This window comes from Schistocerca piceifrons, chromosome 5 (assembly GCF_021461385.2).
Source record: "Schistocerca piceifrons isolate TAMUIC-IGC-003096 chromosome 5, iqSchPice1.1, whole genome shotgun sequence".
Lineage (NCBI taxonomy): Eukaryota > Metazoa > Arthropoda > Insecta > Orthoptera > Acrididae > Schistocerca > Schistocerca piceifrons.
In genome coordinates this window covers 437,664,313-437,692,164 of record NC_060142.1, presented here as the reverse complement: position 1 = coordinate 437,692,164, position 27,852 = coordinate 437,664,313, and positions in this window count along the sequence as shown.

Below are 27,852 nucleotides of genomic sequence, written 5' to 3'. Positions count from 1 at the left end.
GGCCGCCTTCCTACCGGTGCCATCCAAAATGTCTGCGCAATGAGACCGCAGAACTCGGCATTCCGCAAATGTTTTCACCCAGGTTCCGCAGAAAAAAACGCTCCCCTCAGCCCTCAGCCGCCATACACTTTTGCTGCAGTTGTTTAAATTGGCGCCCTATTCCTGTGAACACAGTCGGGCGAGGCACTTACGTCCTCTTCGTATAGAGGCGGCCGCTGTAGCGTTGTCATTCCGGAGAGGGGACGGTCAGCGTGCAATTGGCTGACGTTTTCTTGACAGCTCTCTCTGCTCTCTCGTTCCAAACTGGCGTGCCAGCGTTTGACTTTACGCCATGACATGTGGTGTCTTGAAGTGATTGCTAAAGTCTCTGCATACAGCATCCATAGTCTCGTTATCTTTGCAAAAATCTTCCATGCAGAAATCATGTGCTGATGGTTGGCATCTTAACTTGACATGATAACAAAATTCTCTAGATATATCCTCCATACTGTCGTTGTCTTTGCAAAAATCTTTCACCGAAAAAGAGTGTGTTGATGGAACTTAAGTGTGGCGTCTTAAACTGAAGTGATGGAGAAATTCTCTAGGTCCAGGCTCCATAGTGTCGTATTTGCGAGAAGCTTCCTTAGAAAAAGCATGTGCTGATGACAGTTAGAAACTTCACAGAAGTTTTCCTACGACACTTCAGGACAGCTTCTGGAAAAAAGAATATTGCGGAGATATGGCCTAACAACAGCTTGGGGGATGATTCCAGAAAGGAACAAATGTAAAAGGACGGGTACTGGGTCGTTCTTTGGAAGCTCAATCACTTCCCAGTATGGCAGTTAAACTTGTTCTGTCAGAGGGTTGGCTGCCCTGTTAACAAACAAAAAAGAATAAATAAATAAAACTGAGCGAAATCTGCATCTACAGCTACATCTCCACGGATACTCTGCAAATCACATTTAAGTGCTTGGCAGATGGTTCATCGAACCACCACAACTTTCTGTTAATCCAATCTCGTATAGCGTGCGGAAAGAACAAACGCCTATATCTTTCCATATGAGCTCTGATTTCCCTTACTTTGTCGTGGTAATCGTTTCTCCCAACGTAGGTCACTGTCAACAAGATATTTTCGCATTCGGAGGAGAAAGTTGGTGATTGGAATTTCGTGAGAAGATTCCTTCGCAACTAAAACGCCTTTCGTTTAATGATGTCCAGAACAAATCCTGTATCATTTCCGTCACACTCTCTCCCATATTTCACGATAATACAAAATGTGCTGCCCTTCTTTGAACTTTTTCGATGTACTCCGTCAGTCCCATCTGGTAACGATCCCACATCGCGCAGCAGTATTCTAAAAGAGGACGGACAAGTGTAGTGTAGGCAGTCTCCTTAGTAGAACTGTTACATTTTCTAAGTGTCCTGCCAATAAAATGCAGTCTTTGGTTGGCCATCCCCACAACATTTTCTAAGTGTTCCTTCCAGGTTAAGTTGTTTGTAATTGTAATTCATAGGTATTTAGTTGAATTTACGGCCTTTAGATTTGACTGATTTATCGTGTAACGAAATTTAACGAATTCCTTTTAGCCATCATGTGGATGACCTCACACTTTTCGTTATTTATGGTCGACTGCCAACTTTCGCACCATTTCTTTTCTTAATTGTTCTGATCTTCTGATGACTATTAGTCGGTAAACGAAAGCGATATCTGCAAACAACCTAAGACCGCTGCTCGGATTGTCTCCCAAATCGTTTATATAAATAAGTAACAGCAATACTACTTTGGGGAACGCCTTACATCACTTCTGTTTTACTCGATGACCTTCCTTCAGTTACTACGAACTGTGACCTCTCTGACAGGAAGTCACAAATCCAGTCACATAACTGAGACAATATTCCATAAGCACGCAGTTTCACTATAAGCCACTTGTGTGGCACGGTGTCAAAAGCCTTACGGAAATCCAAAAATACGGGATCGATCCGATATCCCACGACAATAGCACGCAACACTTCAAACGAATAAAGAGCTAGTTGTGTTTCACAAGAACGATGTTTTCTAAACACATGTTGACTGTGTGTCAATAGACAGTTTTCTTCGAGGTAATTCATAATGTTCGAACACAATATATATTCCAGAATCCGGCCGCATATCGACGTCAATGATATGGGCCTGTAATTAAGTGAATTAATGCTACTACCTTTCTTGAATATACGTGTGACCTGTGCAACTTTCCAGTCTTTGGGTACGGATCTTTCGTTGAGCGAACGGTTGTATATGATTGTTAAGTATGGAGCTAATGCATCAGCATACTCTGAAAGGAACCTAATTGGAATACAGTCTGGACCAGAAGACTTGTTTTCATTAAGTAATTTAATAAGCTGCTTCACTAGTCCGAGGATATTTACTTCAACGTTACTGATGTTGGCAGCTGTTCCTGATTCGAATTCTAGGATATTTACTTCGTCTTCTTTTGTGAAGGCACTTCGTAAGGCTGTGTTTAGCAACTCTGGTTTGGCAGCACTGTCTTCGATAGTATCTCCTTTGTTATCGCGCAGAGAAAGCATTGATTGTTTCTTGCCGTTAACATACTTCACATACGACCAGAATCCAGGTTTTGAGACAAAGTTTCGTTGTGGAAACTGTTATAAGCATCTCGCATTGAAGTCCTCGCTAAATTTCGAGCTTCTGTAAAAGATCGCCAATCTTGGGGATTGTGCGTCTGTTAAAATTTGGCATGTTTGTTTCGTTGTTTCTACAATAGTGTTCTCACCCGTTTTGTGCACCAAGGAGGATCAGCTCCGTCATTTGGTATAAATCTTTCAATTGCTGCCGATACTATTTCTTTGAATTCAACCACATCTGGTCTACAGTTAAACTATTAATTTGGAAGGAGATTGTCTTGCAGGAAGATGTCAAGTGAATTTTTATTTGTTTTTTGAGTAGGTATATTTTTTGTTTATTTTTGGAGGATTTGGGGGTTACAATATTCAATCTCGCTACGACAACCCTGTGTCCACTAATCCTTGTATCCGTTTTGATGCTCGTTATTAACTCAGGATTATTTATTGCTAAGAGGTCAAATGTCTTTTCACAACCGTTTACCGTTCGCGTGGGCTCATGAACTAACTGCTCGAAATGATTTTCAGAGAATGCGTTTAGCTCAATTTCTGATGATATTTTATATGTACCTCCGGGATTAAAAATGTATTTTCGCCAATATGTCGAGGGTAAATTAAAGTCACCACCAATTATAATCCTATGCGTCGGGTACGTGTTTGAAATAAAACTCAAGTTTTCTTTGAACCTTTCAGCAACTGTATCATCTGAACTGGGAGGTCGGTAAAAGGATCCAGTTATTATTTTATTGCGGTTGCCAACAATGGCCTCTGCCCATACTAACTCACAGGAACTACCTACTTCAATTTCACGACAGGATAAATTACTTCTATCGGCAACAAATACGCCATCGCCAACCGTGTTTAGTTTATCCCTTCGGAACACCGTTAGGTTCTACGCAAAAGTTTCAGCTGAGCTTATTTCCGGCTTTAGCCAGCTTTCAGTGCCTATAATGGTTTGAGCATCAGTGCTTTCTATTAGCGCTTGGAACTCTAGTACTTTCCCAACACAGCTACAACAATTTACAACGGTTATAACGATGGTTCCTGTATCTACGTTCTTCTTGTGCTCGGCCTGCACCCTTTGTGACTGAAGCCCTTCTTGCGAGTTCCCGAGACCCTTAACATAAAAAACCGTCCATTCCACGACACGCAGCCCATGCTACCCGTGTAGCCGCCTCCTGCGTATAGTCGACACCTGACCTATTCAGCGGAACGCGAATCCCAACCACCCTTTGGCGCAAGTTGAGGAATCTGCAACCTACACGGTCACAGAACGGTCTGAGCCTCTGATTCGGACCCTCCACTCAGCTCTGTACCAGAGGTTCGCAATCGGTCCTGTCGACTATGATGCAAATGGTCAGCTTTTTTTTTTTCGTCTTGCAAGCAAGACTGACAGCATTTGCCACTTCTGTTAGCCGCTCGAAACCAAAGAGAATCTCTTCTGATCCAAAGTGACATAAACCATTGATACCGACGTGAGCAACCATCTGCAGTTGGATGTACCCTGTGCTCCTCATGGCATCCAGTAGGACCCGTTCCACATCTGGAATGACTCCACCCGGTATGCATACGGAGTGCACATTGGTTTTCTTTCCCTTGTTGGCAGCCATGTCCCTAAGTGGCCCCATAGCGCGCCTAACGTTGGAGCTCCCAACTGTCAATAATCCCATCCTCTGTGATTGTCCGATCTTGCAGGCAGACATGAACCTGAAGGGGTGTCATGTGACGCCAGCCCAAAACAAATTCCCAGAACAATGACGAACAAATTGGAAAAAAAAGAACGGTAGAGCATTTGTCCCCGAAAGGCAAATGTCCAAAGTTCGAGAGTCGATCCTTTACACAGTTTTAATCTGTCAGGTAGTTTCATATCAGCACATAGTCAGCTGTAGAGAAAAAATTTCATTCTGGAAGCGTCCCCCCCACGCTGAGGTTAAGCAGTACCTTCGCAATATCCGTTCTTGCGGAAGGACTTGTCTTGCATGTTTCGCCGTAGAGAATTTGTGCAGTTTCGAAGGTAGGAGATGAATTAAATTGGAAAAAGTAACGTTGTGAAGACGGGTCGTGAGTCGTGCTTGGGTAAACGGTCGGCAGAGCACTTTCCCGCGAAAGGCATAGGTCCCGAATTCGAGTATTGATCCGGCACAGAGTTTTAATCCGCAAGGAGGTTTCATATCAGCGCACACTCCACTGCAGAGTGAAAATTGCATTCTGGATAGTTTAATTATGTTCTATAGTGACTTTTCAGGCATAGAATATTAGGAGAAAATTTACATTATTCATTTTGAGTATAATTTTGGAGTTCGCGAGTGTTTTCGATTGTTACTTGAGTTATACTCTTTGTATAAATCGTTTGGCTGTCACGTGGGGTGATACGACAAAGGAACAATGCGTATTTAGTTATGTTGTCAAGTTATTTCATCCTCAGTTCTTTAGATAAATAAAATGGGTTTATTTGTGCGTGACGTGGTTTTGGAATTCAAAATTTCCCGATTTTTAATGAACTGTGTAGTTTTAGCCACATTTTCCTGCGGTATTGTAATAGGATAAAAAAATGGCTCTGAGCACTATGGGACTTAACGTCTGAGGTCATCAGTCCCTTAGATATCACATACATCCATGCCCGAGGCAGGATTCGAACCTGCGACCGTAGCGGTAGGCCGGTTCCAGACTCAAGCGCCTAGAACCGCTCAGCCACCCGGCGTAATAGGATCGATGGACAAAAACTTTTCTAGTCTTTCATAAGTGTTTGCACCTTCAGTGGTGGTCTATAAGGTGGGTGGTTTTTCATTAAGATGTGGTTTTTGTAGCTAGTAGTCTGATTTTGTACCTCGCGTATTAGTGTTCTGCTACATGTTCACTAGCTAATGTTGAGGTAACTATTCGTATTCACCGTTCAATTTTTCCTTCTTAAATTGAAAATCTGTTGTAGCTAAAGTCTATTCTACTGATTACCGATTTAATGTCTTTTGTGATTGGTTCCGTCCGCCAATGTGCTCATCAGATTATGCTGGGGTGTGCCACAGCTATCTGTAATCGATTCCTCTCTTTACTTAATGCATAATGAGTACCCACATATATAGCAGTATTTTATTAATTTTTATTTTTCTCAATTTAACGAAATTTCTCTATTTTCTTACCTATTCTTTTTGATGACTTTCTTGTCTGCACAGTCTGCAGCAGTTTCAGTAGATACGATAGTGTGGTAGAGTCTTTCTTGCTAAATCCAGTTTCGCATGAGTTATCGAGTGTGTGGCTCTACATTTAGTAATTTTCCTTATGAAACAACGTGTTTCCTTCCCTAACCTCACGTTACGACACAGTGATCTAAGCTTATATCTGCAATAAACGAGAGATGATTCCGTGTAATTCTTTGCTGACAGTTAGATTTATGAGCTCATAGTATTACGTTATGAAATGTATTGATTGCCTTATGTCGATTTTGGTTTCTTGTAGACTTGAAAATCGGGGTCAGGGATTTTCTCTGCCTCGTGATGACTGGGTGTTGTGTGGTGTCCTTAGGTTAGTTAGGTTTAAGTGGTTCTAAGTTCTAGGAGACTGATGACCATAGATGTTAAGTCCCATAGTGCTCAGAGCCATTTGAACCATTTGGACTTGAAAATAAATTTAATTTGTCAAATCTTAAATAAGTCCTAGGTCTTCTGCTTTACAAATCAGATCCTATTTCAGATCCATTCGGATGCTTTTAGTGAATAAGGCACTTGACCTTTGATGAAATAGAAAATACTGCGTTTCTGTTGCCCAAATTGATTTTGTATGTTGATAAAGATTGATTTACGGCCACAATTAGTGAATCAAATTCAAGAGCCAGTAGGGCAACTGTCTTTCCGTTATCTTGACCATGTTTCTCTTCACATAGCCTCCAATGTAAACCAACAAACAGGAATCTTTCAGCCTAGGGTGTACAAAAGTGTTGAGACTATCACGACCACTTTTTATCGCATTACGTGTTGGATTCTGTTTTGGGAATTTTCGCCCGTCGTTTGTTTGACGAATTTCCTGACGTTTCCACAGTAAGTGTAACTGGCATTGTCATATATTCATCCTGCGTTGCTAGTGACAGAATGTAGTCGACCTCTCGGCTGATGATTATATTGTCTGTTTTCAGCAACTTCTTTCTAATCGGAGCGCCTTGCAGCGTTGTTGACCAAAGCATTGCGTTCAGAGCGCAGGTGATTGTGGAGTACTGGTATCTAATGTAACAAGTTTTGCTCTGCGACAGTCATTTTCGTTCACTACGAAGAAATTTGAAGAAGAGCCGGAGAGGCTGAAGGGAGTGGAAGTGACGATAGTTGCAGCTCTCCCTTTTGCGAGAAGCAGAGTGTTTTTTGTAGCGGAAACAGAGAAAACCAGCTGGCTACCTACAATGCGCTCTTCTGTCATCAATAACTTTTTCTTTGACATTGCAAATATTATAATACTGAATCAGACTGAATACCATAGCTAAACTGGTTAGATGAAAAGCAATGGCAACCTGACGGCAAAGGTAGCTTTTGTGACAACTGGAGCTTGATGCATTATAGGTCACAAATTAAATATCCCAATCTTTAGCGAACATCACATCTTACTTAAATTTTTTATATCATTTCGTCCCTTTTATTAACTTCAGCAGAGTTTTGTTTGTATGTGCTTGTCATTTATCACCTGCTTGTTTTCTGCCATCGATGTGGTAATTTTCCTGCTTTGGGATTAGGCATTTGTCCCGATTATTTGTCCTGGTTTTCATGTCGTTTTCTATGTTGATGGGTTGTGTTGTTTTAAGTGCTCTGCGACTGTGGAATGGTTCGTTACACACTTCCATCATCTGATGTGTTCCTGCTAATGTGTTCTATACGTCATTCCTATCTATGTTGTGTCACAAATTTAGCACTCAAGTCAGTATATTCTTGGTCTTTGGAATTCTTCCCTCTTATTTATTGGTTGGCTTGAGTCTGTTGCGATTCAAAAAAGTAAAGATGACATGCGAATGGACATAAGATTGGTTCTACGTAGACGGAAGTAATGTGCAAATTATCATCGTAATATTTCAAGCAACTGAAGTCGAAAGAACAATAAAAGTTAACGATGTCTTCCGAGATTTTTTTTAAAAATCGTTATTTTTTTACTGGCTGCGGATCTGTTTGTTTTGTATACTTTCTCGGGAACTGAAAAATCTTTGGAAACCTGAGAAGTGGTCCAGCAGTGGGAGAATCAGCTGACGGCGCGAGTCGGCCAGCGGCCCGAAAGAGAGAGTGCGCACTTGTTGCGTAACAGGTGTCCCGGGGCCCGGGCGGGAACCTGTTCCGAGGCAGGGAAGGGCTGTCTGAATGGATCGGAGCGGAGTGTCGCTGCCCCGCTGATCCACATCGCGGCCCGGAGCGGCGTCACGGTCAGCGGCAGCCGCTTCCGCCGTGCTTTCTCCGCGGCAAGTGGGTTACCCAGTCCGAGGCGGCCGAGACTGTCGCACCGACTCGCAGCCTGCCAAAATGCGGTCGGTACCAACGACAATGTCTTCTGCCGTATGTCCGGAGTTTGAAGTGCTACATTGGCGTAGCCTTCCGGTAAATATCGTCTCTATGCCGACGATCTTCCTCTCTGCTCAAGTGCATGACCTCAGATATGCCGCAATCGTAGAGACGAATTTACCGCCTGTTTTCAATCCTCTGATAAGGCAAAATCTAAGACTTGATCTATATATGAAAAACTATTGGGGTAGCAACATTTCGAAACGTGTAACGGACTATTTATTTCAGTCATCCATTACCCTCCCTCCTCAGATGTACAACAAACGAAACAAAAATGTCCGGTAGGTGGAAGATGCCAAGCCACGTCGGGTGTCTATCTTATGGGTCGTCAGGTGAAATTTCTCTGGTGTTTCCGTTCAACACGCCTCACATATGACAACCAGCTTCGACAGAAAGCGTCAGCTTGTTTCCAGTTACAAATAAAATGATTTTTAATGAGTAATTTCGTGCACGTTGCATAGAGCGGTCTCAAATTAGTGTAGTGCATTATTCTTTTTTAATGATATGTATTAACAGGACCGCTCTATCGAACGTGCACGTAAAATTCCAATTTAAAAATCATTTTGTTTGTAACGGAAAAGAAACCGACCCTCTACACCGACGCTGGGCGTCGCATGAAAGTATTTGTCTGGACTGACGCCAGCTACAGGTTGCAAAAACGAAACTGCAAATATCTGCCGAAGCAACAGAGAAAATGCGCCTGATGGCTCCCACACCATACCGTACCTATTATGGCGTTGGAAATACGATGGCATTCAGAACATCTTTTAATCCTCTAGTCCATCCGGTATTGATAAATACAGTCCATGCACAGTTTTCAGGGGAATATTATTCTTCCTGCAAAATAGTGGAGAGTTTATGTAGGATAGGATGGAGGTGGATTGCGATCACGGACGCTTCTCTCCAAAGTTGACCACAAAGAATGAGTAACAGAGATTAAGTGTGGTGGCGAGGGAAGATCTGACAATTGATACTCAAAAAATGCTTCAAATGGCTCTGAGCACTAAGGGACTTAACATCTGAGGTCATCAGTCCCCTAGAACTTAGAACTACTTAAACCTAACTAACCCGAGGCAGGATTCGAACCTGCGACCGTAGCAGTCACAGTCGCGCAGTTAGAGACTGAAGCGCCTAGAAGCGCTCGGCCACACCGGCCGGCAATTCACTTTCGTGCTCACAAAATAAAAAAATAAAAAATGTTCCAATGTGTGTGAAATCTTATGGGACTTAACTGTTAAGGTCATCAGTCCCAAAGCTTTCACACTACTTAACCTAAATTATCCTAAGGACAAACACACACACCCATGCCCGAGGGAGGACTCGAACCTCCGCCGGGACCAGCTGTCACAAAATCAGTCCTAACGATGCGAGCCGTGTGAACAGGTGCCCTGTCTTCTTGGAACACAGCATCACTACTGGGAAATAAATGTTGTACCATGGGATTTACCCGATCAGCCAAAATGGTGCTAATATGGTGACAAGGATTATATTATAATCCTTGTCAAAAATGTGACTATGAACAGCAACCATTGGCTCATGAAATACGATATGGCTGTCCAAACCATTACTGAACTCCCGCCATGTTTCATACTTAGCAGTAAAGAGTCTTATCGTAGGCTTGGGTCGACTTACATCAGAGATAAACTCGAAGTTGAAAACAGTGTGAAACAAGACTCATCCGACCAAATAACTTTCTTCCATTGCTCTGCAGTCCAAGCTTCATGTCTTTGGCACCACGATTTCATCTTACCAGCATTTGCATGAGTGATGAGTGGTCCTGAAATTGCAGCTTGCCCTGAAATTTCCTGCTTAAGAGCTCCTTTCGCGTTGTTTCGGTGCTGAACCGTTCTCGACTGCGATCTTCATTTCTGCAATGACTTCTGGTGCTGTCACTCTTATTCTTAGTCACAGTCCTCTTCGGTGACCGTCCGTCACTGTTACCCATCACACTCAACAAACTGTAGTCCGCGCCTTGACTTAACGGATGATGGTTTCTCATTTCGCTGTATGCGGTACAAATCTTCGATACGGTGCCTCTGAAAACACCAAACACTTCGGCTATCTTCTACAGAGGCACCCGCCATAGGAGCATCAACAATTTGCCGACGTCCGAATTCAGCTGGCTCTGACATAACGCACTCGGAACTACACGGAACACTGTTCTGATCACAACGTATGCTTGCAACGTCTAGGATTAGCAAGCATCTGCATTTATGTTTGCCATTTTGGCCTGATGGATACACTAAACTATTACATCCACATCATTACTTCATGCTACAAGTAGTTTCTAATCATTGAACTGTAGAATCAAATTTACAGCGCAAAGGGTTTACATTTACATCGTACATGAAATATAGAAACAAATGCGTTAGTTCTTAATCTCAAAATCAGGCACACTTGGTATATGTCGATTACAGCTCCAAAACAATGGTTTGAGTAATCCGCACGTATGTTTTAGTGTACAGTCCGAATATGCTATAAAATCAGGCCGGAGGGGGGGGGGGGATTCTCATTTGAAAATACAAATTTGACCTTGTCCGAGCAGGAGATGTGGTTAGGAGATGATCAGTTCTAGCTCAGACAGACGTGTGCTTTACTAATGTTAGCTTTTCACCTAGAATTTTTTATTTTCGTATGACGCGTTGTTTTCGAGGTATTTAATTGTCTCAGGTTGAAGCATATCCCCTGCATATAAGGACGCATGTTTGTCTGACAGTATGTCAGCTCATAAGAAACTCAAAAAATCGTACTTAATATGACGAAATCGTCAGATGCAGAAATAACTTCGTTAGTACTGCAGCAGGCTTCATCTGTTCTCCATTCATGATCTGTTAATAACATCATAAGCTTAGTGAGACCGCATTATCGATAAGTAACTTGAAAAAAACGAACGATCTTATAAAATTTGTTGTAGAAAAAACATCTGTCAGGCTGAGATTCACTGAGAGAATCCGAAGGAAACGTAACTTAAAGAAGTGATTTACGAAATATTTGTGACTGTTTGTAGGTGAGAGTCTCTTACCAGGTAGAATTAACAGAGTTAATTCAAACAAAAGCGGCGTTTTCGATAAGCGGTTCATGTAACAAACGTCAGATCGGTACGAAGATGCTCATGAGACTGCGAGGGCAGACGCTAAATGTGAGACAATGTGCACTGCTAGGAATTTCACCTTCAAATTCGGAGCTCATATCGTAGTTCTTCCCGCACAACTTCCACGGATGGAACAGTAAAGAAGGGAAACGGCAGAAGTGACAGAAATACATTCCATTACAGACCTTATGATGGCCAGCCGTTTGCAAAGATAGACGAAGATGTTGCAGACGTACCACCAGTCCACCACTCAGCGGACGACGTTGAACGTTCGACGCAGACTGATTCACAAGTGCGTCATTGTTGCAGCACGGAGCCAGCGCAGTGGAAGAAGATGGAATGGCTTGTTAAGGAAAATTGGGGAAACGTTGCCGTCAGACCTTTCTGTCGGCCACCATTTTGTCGTCGCTCAGTTTATGTCCTTCCGTCCAACAGTTACTCACACACACTCGTCTGTCATGAACGACGCAAGAATACAGTTTGAGAAGGACCAGTCACTTCACCCAACTGAACTCGCTCACGTAGTGATACTGCACAATCGGACAGTCGCGAGAGTTTCGGTATTCGTTTTCAGGTTTCCACATCGTACGAAAAGTTTGTACTGAAGTAGACTTGGCGTAACTTTGACAATTCTGGGGTAAAAGAGAAGTCGCTGGTGGCTCTACGGTGGTTCCATTGCCCGACAATCTTTTTAACTTACTGATCTTGGTAAATTCTTTTGTGCTGCAATATTTGCAACCTTAAAGTGCATCCAAAAAACTTACATGTTTAAATTTTGTATTATGTCACGAGCATTTAACAAATATTCTTGTGATCTTCATCCTGAATTATTGTTTGATACAGCTTTCGACGCTAGTCTGTCCAGTGCAACACTGCGTAACTACTGCGTCCTACAACAATTTAAACCTATTTACGGCACTCAAGCATTGTTCTCCCTTACAGTTTTAACGTCCCACATGTTTCTCCCTTGCCAAACTGACGCTTCCTTGATACCTCAGGACGGATGCTGTTAGCTGATTCCTTATTTCAGTCAAGTAGTCTCATAAATTTATTTTCTTCCCTATTCGATACAGGACGTTCTGAGAGTGGTGGGTTCTTCTTCTGTATTTACAGTCGGTCGATCGGAGTGAAGATTTAAATAGATCCCTTCTCCTGACCCGGTTACACGTGGTATGGATTAAATTGATTATAGCTTATGCTGAGGGAATTAGAGTAGGAAATGAGATACTTAAAGTAGTAGATGAGTTTTGCTGTTTGGGCAGCAAAATAACTGATGATGGCCGAAGTAGAGAGGATATAAAATGTAGATTGACAATGGCAAGAAAAGCGCTTCTGAAGAAGAGAAATTTGCTAACATCGGGTATACATCTAAGTGTCAGGAGTCCTTTCTGATAGTAATTGAGTGGTATGTAGCCGTGTATAGAATTGAAACAAAGTGAAACACCGACGAGAAACAGTTTAGCCAAAAGAATAGAAGCTTTTGAAATGTGATGTTACAGGAGGATAATGAATATTAGATGAGTCGATCACGTAACTAGTGAGGAGGAACTGAATAGAATTGTGAAGAAAAGAAATTTGTGGCACAACCTGAGGGAAGCGCGCGGGGGTTTGGGGGGGGGGGGGGGGGGGTGCGGCCAAAATCGTAGTAGAGGGAGACCAACAGTGAATACAGTAAGCAGATTCAGAAGGATGTAAGTTGCAGTAGTTACTCGGAGATGATGAGCCTTGCACAGTTGCACAAGAGAATAGCATGTAGATCTGCATCAAATCAGTCTTCGGGCTAAAGACCACAACAACAACAAGAAATAAACTGTCTCACATAAATATATTATTACCCTTTACTGCACACTCTTTGCATAAGGAAAAGCTTTCTGCATGAGGACAAGGAAATGACTTGGGATGAAATTATTTTCTTTAATCGAGTTTGATTATAGATTCCTCTGTGAATGGAACCGCAATACCGCTCCGGTCGCAGGTTCGAATCCTGCCTAGGGCATGGATGTTTGTGATGTCCTTATGTTAGTTAGGTTTAACTAGTTCTAAGTTCTAGGGGACTAATGACCTCAGTAGTTGAGTCCCATAGTGCTCAGAGCCATTTGAGCCATCCTCTGTGAAGCAACCCATCTTCACATAAAACAGATATTACAGATATGAAACAAAAAGCTAATATCTTAATGTAATGTTTTATGGAGATAGCAGTTAAATGTAACGAAAGCAGCTCATGAATAATGTGCTGGGATGAAAGAAGGAGAAGCGTTACTTGGATACGCAGTCAAGCACTCCCTGAATACATAAAAGCTTGTATTCTCCAATCAAATAATTACTCAGAGGAAAGAGGAGTCTGCAAGCTCCGAGATAAGACCCACTAACGACACGTGGCAGCGAGTCTGCACTCGTGATCCTCTTCCAATCCAAAAATACATTCCCGTATTGCGCAAAATAATTTTAGTAGCGGTACGTCTTGTTTTCAGGGATTGCCGACTTCACGAATGATTGCTAATGGCAATGAACTTCTATGGACGGACAAACATAAGTTGTAATGCTTCACGTACACACACACACACACACACACACACACACACACACACACACACACAAACCAGATGAAATTTGTACACGAATAGGAAGTAAATCAGAAACAAGACATAGCTTTTATCAGAAGTAACATCATACCGAATCATTTAATGAAATGCAGCAGCGGGTTATTCAAATAAAATACCACTGATGATTGCAAGTGGTCGTCACCAAGTCGAACAAACCGAAGTAATTATCCGGATCATTAGCTCTTAAGAATTAACCAAACTGTTTCATCAAAATTTAAAAACACTCCCGGAAAAAAAATTAGTATACCCTTTTGGTGGTTTCCAATCTATAGAGCATATGGAGTACAGGAAATGATTACATTTACAAATCAACAACACAAGCGATTCTAAGTTTCCACATGTCGACCCATGCTGAAACACCGATATCCATACGTGGTGTAGCATCGATGGGCGGCAATGTAGGCTATCGTACAGATGGCGAATAATGTCTTGGGATACGTTATTCCACGTCTGTAGGATCTGTTCAGTAATACTATAATCGTGTTGGTAGAAGACTCACATGAGTCACTTCTCGTCCCATCATATCCCACACGTGTTCGATTGGCGACACAAGTCCGGAGATTAAGCTTGCCAGGGAAGTTGCTCCACGTCCTGCAGAGCATTTTGAGTTTCCCGGGCAGTGTGTGGGCGAGAGTTATCCTGTTGGAACAACACGTCATCTTCCTGTTCCAAGAAAAGCAAAAAGAACACTTCTAACTACATTCTGGTACCGAGAGCTGGTTAGAGACGCTCCAGAAACGCCAAAGGTGAACGAGACTTTTAGCTTATCGCTTTCTAGATCATAAGGCCTTGGGAGGTCAGTGTGTGTTGGGCGTATGCACTCTACGAGACGGCAGTGACCTACGTCGTAGGCACAAGCGACTTGCATGCAGGCAGAATCTGCTCTCATCGTTGAAGACCAAGGAGAGCCTTTCCGTCTTCCAAACTGGTGTGCAGGTCAATGGCAGCATGTCATGACCTCATACAAATGCGGGATGCTTTTCGATCGGTACCCCTGGGATTTGTAGTGGGATGATAGAGGCTAGCACGAGTGGGGGAGTGTAAGAATCTGGAACATTCTATAATAATTAGCCGACTGGAGTGGCCGTGCGGTTCTGGGCGCTACAGTCTGGTGCCGAGCGACCGCTACGGTCGCAGGTTCGAATCCTTCCTCGAGCATGGATGTGTGTGATGTCCTTTGAAACGTCCCCTTAGAACAATTATACATGACCGTGCTTAAACTGATACACAATATTTTTTTTAGCGCAACGCAATCTGACTTTCAAAAAATCCCTACGAAAGAATGGCCCTGACTAACATTAAACTATACCCTTCACAAATCACTTACCTCACAAAAATCTTCGCTACTCAAGCTACTGCAATACAGCGAGCGCCACTACTGCCAGCTAAATAAAAGATTCAAACTATGGAAGGCACTAACTACTGATAGGGATAGTTAGCAAATGAAAGATATTAGTAGAGAACAATCAAAGTATTTACCTTGATATCATCATATATAAATATAGCAGTTCATGACAAATTACAAATCTCCGCCATCTCTCTCCCCACATCCACCACTGCTGGCGGCTCACCTCCAACTGCGCAACGCTACGCGCTGTTCACATCCAGCTGCCTAACACTACAATGGCGAGTATTACAACAATGCAAAGCAGACACAGACTGCCCACAGCACAGCCAGTGATTTTCATACAGAGGTGGCGTTACCAATAAAAAACCTAAACAGTCTACTTACATAGCCCCCATGCTCCCCACAAAAAATTTTACAAATTTTTTTGGGCACTGGCCAATACATATTTGTTAAAAATTTTTTTCACAATTACAATAACAAAGAAATCAAATGCACACACTTATTGATACAATGTTGGTCAAAAGCTCAAATTTTCTCACAGTCCATGAAGACAGTCCTGATTATGAAACGTCCCCTTTGAACAATTTATACACGACTGTTCTTAAACTGATACACAATATTTTTTTTTTCTACCTGTGCCGCTAAGAAGGGCTCGCAATAATGGCTTTTCCTCCAGGCAACTGGCACACCTGGCCGCTCGCAACGCATTACGTCACGGTCACTTACCTTTCTTACCTACATATTTACGACAGCAGTTTCCGCTACAGTGACAGTCTCATATAAACATTTCACAGGTCGAAAATTTGCGTAACAAATGTGTAGAAAAAAAATCCTGTAAATATAACAGTGTCCAAAAAATTTTCGCCAGCATTGTGATACATTCACGCATATACACACATTTCATAACTCTTAAAGTACGATTCTTGGTTTCCAACATCCTTTTTCACAAGTCAAGAGTCCCTACCCACTATTCATTACTCCTTACCTTATTACACATATACGTATCCATCGCCACTCGTCAATATTTCGTCATTATAAATATGAAGCATAATCAAATAACTCATATAGCCTCAGCCTATTAATCATAAACATACCTCAGCAGCATAATACACATCGTCGTCGTAAAAATATCATCATAACACCTCAGTCAAATCTCAAAATCGTCGTAGCTTCCTCCAATAATTAAAAAAATTCTCTGCTCATGTCAAAAGTGTCATCTGCCTCAAACATACTTTATAAATCATGAATCCATACTAAATACATCATTCAAAGCTCTCATAGTATCACAATGGTTCCGAAAAAATATGAAGAGTTCACACAGTACAGACAAAATACAATTTCATAAGTGTGAAGTTTTCCAACTGTGTAATTGCGTAAACATGAAGTTATCCAACGGAGTAATTAAGTAAACATCTGTCACTGACGTAGTAAAAAAAATGTTTGTCTCTCTCAGTTAAATGATCAGATAGCTGTGTAATTATGTGTTAGAGAAATATGGTACCGGTGTGTAAAGTTGTATAAGCAAATACCATATTAGCTAGGGCTCCTTGTGTTTGCCAGACACATGGTACACAAAGTAAGCATGTACCCCCCTGAGGATTAATGTAATTATACCCTCAGGTGTTACAGATTACAGCAATGGAATGAAATGTATCACGGAAAATTTTCTTTGTAATTCAAAAAATCTTTAAAAATAAATGTTTTAAGTACAAAATTAATCACTCAAATACGTGTACTGTAGCGCTAAATGTGCGTCTTGTTGCAACATAATCTGTGTGTAAGTGTCGTAGTTATCGTCCTCCAAAAGCTAAGTTCCGCAGAAGTCAATGTACTTACCTCATAATACACAAAAGTGAAATGCTTTGCGTATAAATGTCTTAGTTATTACGCTTATTGCCGTGATGAAGAAAGTACTGTACTGTAACGTATTGTTGTGCTACGGAAAAGGCAGTCTCATTGTAGCTATACTACAAAAGTTACTACTAAAACCTGTTTTACTTTCCAGAATAAAACAGAAAACTGTGCAGATATAAAACAGAAACACTGCAAAAGCAACATTGTAAATTTTCACTCATTAGTAGCGTCGTGATAAAACCGTGTAGTTGTCACATAAACTAACCACTGTGTCGTCTGGTATCTCACAGAAAGTACTTTAAACCCAGAATGTATTTTCAAGTAAACCAAAATGTTGCATTAGAATCTCATTAGCAGTACCAGTATGTGTCCTAAGTATGTAAGCCTGATAGTCGTTACGTAATCGTGCAACTAACAAGCAAGAATGTACAATTAACAACACTGTGTCGTCTGTTCATTATAACAATGCATTTGTAATTTCTGTTTAAATAAGTTCTCTTGGTTCTTGACTGGATATTTAACTTCAAACATTGTTGTATGTTAACAGTTTCTAAGTCTGACAATGCATACTAGAAATGTGAAGTTAAGAGTTTTATGGCAAAGACAAGCAGATTATCTCTCAATAAGCGGTTTTACATGTGAAGTGTGGTGCAATCCTTTACTCTTCATAGTACTCAGAGTTTGAACTTGAATGCAATTGTCATGCGGTATACGTTGGTAAAGAATACTGGAATTTTTCCCAAGGTTAGCGTCTATGTTATTTTTCTCTGAGCCACCTGGCGCACGTGGGTGCCTGCTGTGCGAGTCATTGTCTGTCTCTTTGTTGGCGCGCGCCGTTATTGGGATTTGGAGACCTAACTTCTACAAATTCGCCTTGCCGAGAGGGCCCAGCTCTGTTAGAATCCCGCCAGTTCTGATGAAATTCAGGTCTGTCGTTACGAATATATCGTCTGTCGTCATGTCGGTAGATTCCGTAGTTTCTTCCTTGTCCTTCACGTGGTGGAGAATTTCTCCCTGAATCGTGACTGTGCGCCGAACTGTTGCGTCTGAAGTTATTCTGTCTCCCGTAATAATAATTATTTTGGTTCCCATATTGTCTGTTTCTCTGATTGTCTCTGTGATAGTCATTACTACGGAAATGCGATGTTTCTCTGTAACTATTATTACTCTGCCAGTGGTTGTCATATGGGTGGTGTTTGTTTTGGTCACGATTTGCATTGTAAGAATAGGCTTGTCGTGTCCAGTTATTGCTTTTGTCGTCACGGAATTGTGACGGATGTGACCTGTAGTGATCGTTTTCCTGTTTTCGCATCCCGCGACTGTCTGTGTCAATTTCTAATTCCTGTAAGAGTCCTTGAAAAGCTTCAATGTCATCTTTGCAACGTCCTGCTAAAATAATATGTCGTAAATGTTCAGGCAATTTCATTAAGCAAATGCGGATGAGTTCTGAAGGGCTGTATGGGTTTGAAAGATATTGATTCTTATGCAACATGTCTTCAAAATATTTGACAAGACTGGAAAATTCAGATTGTTCGAAATGTTTCATCATTATGATGCCATGTTTTACTCGGTCTTGTGTGGCTTGAGACCAATATGCTGAGAGGAAGGCATGATAAAACTCTCCTTCACTGTGGCAATCGTGAATTACCGATCGCATTCTTACAGCTGGTTCATTCTCCAAGTAGCCACACATAAATTCTAATCTGTGTTCTAACGACCAGTTGGGAGGAAAACAATGAGAGAATTGATGGAGCCATGCTTGTGGATGAATGTCGTTGCCAGAATTCTTAAATGTTTTGAATTTACGTGTAGTAATGAACAGCTTATAGTCAAAATCGTCATGTCGGCGAGTCGCATGTCGGTCATTGTTACTTCGTTTCGGCGGTTCCATCTCAAAATCCAATGCGCCTTGCCAATTTCTTTCATAATTTCCGAAGTGTCCTGTGTTATTATTTTGTGGTTGTTCCGTATTTCTATGTCCCTCTTCCCGTATTGGAGCGCGAGTGTCCTCTGAAATACGTAATTCTTGTATTACCTGCGTCAACTGATCTTGTACTTCCCGGATTTCTCTTTTGTACTGTGTATTGATTTGATTTTGATTTTGTTTGAATTTTCTTATTTGTTCATACTCTTCTGTGTCAGTGAAGGCTACGGGTCTTGTGTCATTCAGATCATCATCTACCTTTGTAGATAAGTTAGTGACCTGATCCGAAAGTTCGGCTACTTTCTCCGATAGTGTACTTATTTCCTCCATGTGTCTTTCTGAACCAATTTTCAGGGTATCTACTGTGTCCTTTAAGTTTTCCTGAGTTCTTGCAAGTTGCGTAACCTAATCGGTAGATGCAACTGAGTCAATTTTAGCTTGCAAGGTCTCATGATTTTCATGAACAATAGTTTGCAGTTCTTTTATGGCTGCTTCGTGATTCTGTAATACATTTTCATGACGCGAAAAAATAGGTTGGAAATGCTCACAAATTTGTGTTTTTACGTCATTACAGACTTTTTGACATTTCGATTCAATGTTATGTAACTCACTAGTTAAACCTTCACGTGTTTGTTCAAGTGTGGTGTCTAACTTTTGAAGATTTTGTCCCATTGCGTCTAACTGTTGCTGTGTTTGTCTCTGATTTTGTTCCATTGTGTCTAACTTTTCAAGCTTTTGTCCCATTTGTTGCATTAATTGTAATAACAATGCACTGGTGTCTGAAACATGTTCCTCAGTGCTTTTCGGCAGTGAATTTGCACCGGCAACATTCACATTTTGACAAGCGGAAAATGTGTCTTGACTCATTTGAGAAAACGGTGAGAACCCAAAACCTGAGTCTGCAGTATTTGCAATATTGTGTTCTGTCATTCCCGATTCCTGAGGCGAGCTGTTGCCGACCAATCGATCGATAACGCTTCCCTGTTCACTACCTGTTTCACTGTCTACACCATTGTTTGCCGCCCGCTCCATTTCCCTATGCGCAATTACCAAATTACTACTTTGAACATTAGTTAATTCATTACTCTGCGGCGCTAACACACTGCCTTCGCCTTCACTGTCATTTCTCAGTTTACTTTGGAGCCTAGTATTACGTTTTTCACACGCCATAATCGTCACAATATTTCACACGATAACACAGAAAAACGCAATTTGAAGATCAAAAATGAGAGAACACATTAACATAGCACTGAAAATAATATCTAGTTAATTGCAGCTGCGAAATACTTGGTGCAAATCTACATGCATGCCACAACTGTTTTACAGTACAACAATGAAAAACCACAACTACCAAGGAAATTCTCTCTATAATTACGCGCTAGCAATAAACAAAAGCTACACTAAATACACAAACTACAAGAAAAAAATCAGAAGATTCCAGTGAGGTATCCTATGCTAAGGGTCGACATATGAAACGTCCCCTTAGAACAATTATACATGACCGTGCTTAAACTGATACACAATATTTTTTTTAGCGCAACGCAATCTGACTTTCAAAAAATCCCTACGAAAGAATGGCCCTGACTAACATTAAACTATACCCTTCACAAATCACTTACCTCACAAAAATCTTCGCTACTCAAGCTACTGCAATACAGCGAGCGCCAGTACTGCCAGCTAAATAAAAGATTCAAACTATGGAAGGCACTAACTACTGATAGGGATAGTTAGCAAATGAAAGATATTAGTAGAGAACAAACAATGTATTTTCCTTGATATCATCATATATAAATATAGCAGTTCATGACAAATTACAAATCTCCGCCATCTCTCTCCCCACATCCACCACTGCTGGCGGCTCACCTCCAACTGCGCAACGCTACGCGCTGTTCACATCCAGCTGCCTAACACTACAATGGCGAGTATTACAACAATGCAAAGCAGACACAGACTGCCCACAGCACAGCCAGTGATTTTCATACAGAGGTGGCGTTACCAATAAAAAACCTAAACAGCCTACTTACACCTTAGGTTAGTTAGGTTTAATTAGTTCTAAGTTCTAGACGACTGATGACCTCAGAAGTTAAGTCGAATAGTGCTCAGAGCCATTTGAACCAGCCATATAATAATTAGTACTGGAATACTTTAGTAAATAACTTTTACTTAACTTTGTCCTGCGACTGCTCTCCAAGAACATAACTAGTAACAACTATCTTTCTTGAATACAAATAACTCATTAACAAACAAACATTAACTGGATTACACAACAAGCAAGAAAACACAATTCTGGTATAACATGCGTAATACATGCGCGAACTAGAGGCTGCGAACCTAGCGAGCTGAAGGCAATTCTGATCTGACTTCGCTCACGACCTGTAGCTGACTTGGCCGGTGTTAACTGCAGGTCTCTGTCCTTGCCATAAGGCGGCGCTGCAAGCGCCAGCGAGTCCAGAGAGGTTGGAAGTGCTGCGCCGCTATCGATTATCACAACCTCTAGCGTGGTGTCTAACGTTGACACCACACAAACGATCCTCTGACGGCACCAGGCGAGCCGCGCACGTCGATGATGTGGTGTGAGTGGAAGACGGGATAGAAGCGCGCGAGCCGGAAGTCACACTGCTAATAACCGGTTCGCAACATTTCGTGTTGACAAATCTGAGTTCACAAGCCCTTTTATCTGTGCTGTGATAGCTGTAAGATCTGCCACTGCTACCCTTAAAATACGCTGATCCCAGCGCGCGCCTTTGTTGCGTATACGTCCAGAACCTTGTCTATACATGTGAGAATGTTCACGTGACTACTGAAAGAAGTATCGTTGCACAACTGACGCAGCACGTCGAACTTGTGTAGCAATTTTTCGAGAGGATCGTCCCGCCACTCGAAAGGTCACAATTTGACCCCTTTCAAACTCGCTTAGTTGACTGTAGGAAACATGAGTGCTTCTCCGTGGAATGGTTGCCTTGTTGTTTCACACGACTGCAGTACACTGAGCCTTCTGGCTGTGAAAATTCCCTATTAAACGGTAGACACGAATGGCGCTCTGGTAGCTATACCACTACGCTATTTGTTGGCGAACAACGTTGAAACCATTATCGGTACATCTACTATCGCCCAGGAGACATTAGCAGTCATCAGATCAAAGTCGACGTCGTCTTACAAGATGTAATAATTTTTTTTCCTGCAGTGTAACACTCCCGAACATCATTGAAACTAACGTCAATGACTTTCATCCACTTAATTATCACTGGACCACCCTAACTGAAATCAGCTCATCTTAAATTATGTTCCGAAAGAACAGTGCATCTTAACCATACTGCATCTCGCCCACAGCTAATAACACGACCACTGAGTGCGTGCTGCATTAAGATGACGCTGCCGCCTCTCTCAGCTCCGTTGATAAAAACATGTAATGCAGCGACTTATCATTTAAGGAAAAGCATAATGTTGGGTTCGAGTGAGAACAGTTATTGTTAGCGGATCAGGAACTTTACGGTTTGTTATTCACAACACTACTCGTCGCAAACACTTTTAAATATGCACAGCTTAGCAATATTCCGCATGCCACCATACGACATGAAACTTTTCTCACAGAAACTCTAAAGCGCTTGTAATCATATTCTAAAGAAATTAGGAATTTCATCCGAACAGTGCTGACCTGCGTATCGTCTCAACCCAACTCCTGGACTCGGACCCACGATCTGTCCTCTGGTAAGATTGCCACGCAAAGTGCTCGCTCACAGCAACAAACCAGTCACACATTATTCTGAACACTGTCAGTGGGCAGCGATTACTTTGGAATGCTGGCTAGGCAACACCAAAGGTAGCAACACAGACACGCGATGAAGCGGATCAACAAATTTACTATCGAATGTTACATAAAACGACAAGTATCTTGACATTTGACTATGTAGGATCCTCGGGAACTGCCTAGTCCTAAAGATTGTCAGACTCGGCTTTAAGTTTCGTAGAACGTTTTTCACTACCACTGGTAGGAGGACAACTAATACGCTCTTTGCTAGAGAGCGAGAACGTTCCTGACTGGCCGAAAGAGAACTCGGCGAAACGTTCCAGAAAAAGATACCAATATCAACAGGCGGGAAGCGCCCTAATTCGTCGAAAAGAAAACGAGCAGGATCCCCTGCAAGAAGCTACAAAAGACTACAAAAGAACCACTCTGTTTCCTCCAGCAATCGACAGAGACGCACAAAGTCTCAGACATTATATAACCTGAGCATTACCTGTAGAACTGGAGAGGAGGTGGAGAAATAGGTAGCCAGCTAAAACATGAAATAACTTCCAGAAACACACATACATGGCGGCATTCTGCTCACGAGATATTGGGACACAGGGAACGGTTCTGTGTTTGTGTCGGAATATTGATTGAAGCAGATTAATTAATAATGAAAGATGGCTTACATGGTGGGCTTTCATTTCAAATCCTTCTATTCACCTTGTCTCAACATTTTATCTTCCATGATACACTTCCGTACAAAACTACACTATAAGCAAATACCTTCGGAAATGGCATCCCAACATTTACATTTATATTCTTTATTAACAGTTTCTTCTTTTTCACAAATGATTTGCTCGCTATTGCGAATTTTTATTCTATACCTATTTTAATTCGGCTGTCGTCACTTACTTTGCTGCCGAAATAACAAAACTCGTATTCTACTATTAGTGTCCCGTTAGCCAATCAAATGCCATTAACTTCGCCAGATGAAATTCGACTTCATCCCATTAACCTTGTTTTGCATCTATTGATGTTAGTTTTACATCCGCTTTCCTTCACGCTATACATTCCGCTCAGCTGATATTCCAAGTTTTTCGCCGTTTCTGACAGAATTACAAAGTTCATCATGAAATCCAAAATTTTATTACTCCTAACTTTTGAACCTTAATTTCCTTTAGAAATTTCTCCTTTGATTCCTTTCGGTTTGCTCAGTGTATATATTGATTGGGATAAGGGATACGATTAGTGATATGCTGTACTTGCATCTACGTTCGCAACCCTGTCTCACACCCTTTCCAACTAGTGCTTCCCTTTCGCACTCCTCAGTTCATACTCCTTTGATTTGGTTTTTGCACAAATTGTGGATTCCTCTCCTCTCCCTGTATTTTATCCATGCTTCCTACAGAATTTTGAAGAGTTTATCCAATCAAAAATTTTCTCAAAATCTACAAAACCTGTAAACGTAGGTTTATTGTTCTTCACTCTATCTTCTAAGTTTAGTTGCAGTCAATGTTGCTCTTGATTTGTATATGTTACCAAGAACCCAAATCAATTTTCTCTCAGGTAATATGGATTACAAGGTTACTCATAGGTATGGTGCGGGATGCCGATACGTCCTTGAACCGGCACATCTCTGCTTCCTAGTGTCTTTGCATGCGACGGTGGCGTCACCGAAAGGCCGTGCAGAGCCGAGAGTGGCGGTCTGGGTTGAGTGGGAAGCGGAGACACCAAGGTTTGGTTGGCGCGCCATCAGTGTTGCCAACTTACAAGGGTAGGCCGCCAATTGTGAAATTCAGATTCGATTCATACGCGCATAAGAAAAGCTCATGGCCAGAGGTGTAATGTGGCAAAGCACCAAGATGCACTTCTCAGCCGTTGTCGAGAAAATCGACAGTTAAAAGAAACCGTTGTGGTGAAATACTCTCTACGATTAATAATTTTCTACAGCGTCGTGGCGCAGCGGCAAGCGCTCGGGTTCGTAATCCGAACGTCGCCGGATCGAATCTCGCGCCATGCAATTTTTTTATTATAATTAGTTTTTTGTAATTCAAATATATATATATATATATAAACTATTAATGAATTTCTTATGCATGTTGGTGAAGGCGGATCGCTCTCCAATTGTACGGTCTCCATTTTTCCGTTTTTTTAACAGGGTGTACCAAAGCTCTCCCGTCCGCACTGATTTTCGACGATGTTATAAGTTGCGCTAGGGACCGCATCTACCTTCTTTCGAAGTTAGCAGGCAACTACGCTGTTATGCGGCGGCTCGTTTCGGCCCATTCAACATCTGTCCTTCAAGTGTAACGAGCGAGTAACGGAGTTTATATTTCATACACGCCGCGGCAAATTTGTGTTCGTGGGGTCTCTATTCTAATTCGAACATTTGACTTACGCTACACGTATTCGTTTCGGAATACCGTTTCTACGTCTTCCGTTAACTATACGTGGTTAACATTATGAAGACAATTAATAACATTTGTGAAATACAACTTTGTTTGCGGAAAACATAATGATGTTCGAAGTCGCCAGTTTTTGCACGACAAACGACTTTCAACAACTTATTATATGCATAATTGTTGCAACTTTTTGCCGGGAATTATATATATATATATATATATATATATATATATATATATATATATATATATCTGAATTACAAAAAACAAATACAAAAAAAGGGGTTGCATGGCGCGAGATTCGATCCAGCGACCTTCGGATTACGAACCCGAGCGCTTACCGCTGCGCCACGATGCTGTAGAAAATTATTAATCGTAGAGAGTATTTCACGACAACGGTTTCTTTTAACTGTCGATTTTCTCGACAACGGCTGAGAAGTGCATCTTGGTGCTTTGCCACATTACACCTCTGGCCATGAGCTTTTATTATGCGCAGTATGAATCGAATCTGAATTTCACAATTGGCGGCCTCCCCTTGTTAGTGGATTTGCCCCTAGAATTGGAGGTGAAATATTGCTTCAAGTGGCTGGTAGATTTTATAGTGGTTTAGTAGAATTCAGTTTCAGTTGCTGAAAATGCGATCTCTCAACCACTAAGGTATTTAAATGTTTCGAAATATGTTTATCTACTTTATCTGAGTTCCGGAATATTTAGCTTTTACTGCAAAGACAACACCGATGCATTATAATGTGGCATCAAAAGAACCATCACACTCGATAGACTACATGCGGGGATTACCCGTGAAATGAACAGTATTTAGTAGCACCTAGTTATAGTTCATTTCAGGAGCGAAGGCGGCTTGCGCAGGTGCAGGGAGTTGAGCAACCGGTTGTTGTGCAAACGGTTGTTGTTTGAAGGTAGAACCCTGTTGAGTGGGCTTTGGCTTCGCTCTGCTAATATGGATGGAATGTGTAACACTTATATCGATTAGAAGTAGGTTTATATTATGTAACTGTGTATCTATATTGCGAAGTGTGTATTCTTCATTGATTAAGGTCATTGATTTGTGACACGAAATTTGTTGTTGTTGTGGTCTTCAGTCCTGAGACTGGTTTGATGCAGCTCTCCACGCTATCCTATCCTGTGCAAGCTTCTTCATCTCCCTGTACTTACTGCAACCTACATCCTTCTGAATCTGTTTAGTGTATTCATCTCATGGTATCCCTCTACGATTTTTACCCTCCACGCTGCCCTCCAATTCTAAATTTGTGATCCCTTGATGCCTCAGAACATGTCCTACCAACCGGTCCCTTCTTTTTGTCAAGTTGTGCCACAAACTCCTCTTCTCCACAATTCTATTCCATACTTCATCATTAGTTACGTGATTTACCCATCTAATCTTCAGCATTCTTCTGTAGCACCACATTTCGAAAGCTTCTATTCTCTTATTGATCAAACTATTTAAATTTAAAGTATTGTAATGTATATATGGGAAAAGCTAAGTGATGTTTAAAATAATGAAATTTTATAATCTGTGTATATTTAGAAGAAAAGAATTGTATATTGGAAGCTGGTTCATGCTTAGGGCACTTGCGTTGTGAAATGCAAAAGATGTAGAGACGTCCCTCCACAACGGAAGTGGCTCGGCTCGATGTAAAAGGTGTTTCTGACGGTCGAACATGGCGGCTACTTGGTGGGAACGGTACGTAGTCAGTGGCTAGCAGTTGCACAGTACACATTGACGGTGCCAAGCAGGCAATAGGAAGCCACTTTGCAAGGAATTTTGTTTCGAATGTGGATTTCGCTGTTGCATGATACTCTCGGCAATAACTAATGGCTCGAACACGTTAAAAATCTGTAGCCAAGAAGAAACTGTATAGAGCATTCAAACATCAAGAGCCGTGAGTACAGTTAGCCACCACGTCACTTGCCACAACTACTTCGCCAATGCTCCACCAACTTCATGCATACACATATGTATCAGAGCATGGACCAGTTAATTTCTGTGAGTGATTTTAATAACAATCCAAGTGCTATAAACCTGTGTTTAGAACCATAGCTTTTATCCTGATTATGAACGCATGCAGGATCCCCTCCTAAGTGTTTATAAAACAGAGTATCCTGTTTCACACGGACTATTATTGCTTATTTATGTTTGTCAGTTGTTCAAGGATTATTAAAAGTGAAGTTAGTTAGAATTTTACTAAAATACTCTCAACTTATTGCAAAGCATCGTTTTGCAAAAATCCACTGCCAGACTGTGTAAACGTTACTGTCTAAAATACCTGCTTCACAGGCGATGAAAGAACGGCAAATAAGTTACACTCGTTTGAAACTTAATTTAGCTTTGATTACTATCATGAACGAATTTTTTATGTTAATTGAGCTCAGTGTTGAACAATTTTCCTTGAAAAGAGTAAAAACATAAATCATTTCAAGTGAAGCTAAGAACTAAATTTAGTTGAATTTTGTTACTTAAATAATCATGGAGTTTGACTAGTGATACAATATCAGTTTATAGGTCCCCACCATATTCTTCTCATATTAGAAAGATAGTAGGAATATTATTGCTACTAAATAAATCTGATACAATTTCATAATTGGGAGTATAAACAGTGTAATTGTGGCATTATTTAATTTTATTTGTGGTATTTATATGTCAGTTAAGTTAGAACCCCCTCCTAGACAATTTTAGTTCTGCACTCCTTGCGGTAACTTTTCAGTACTTATCCAAGTAACAACCTTGAGTGTAGATCTTATTAGAGTGAGTTTGGTACAAA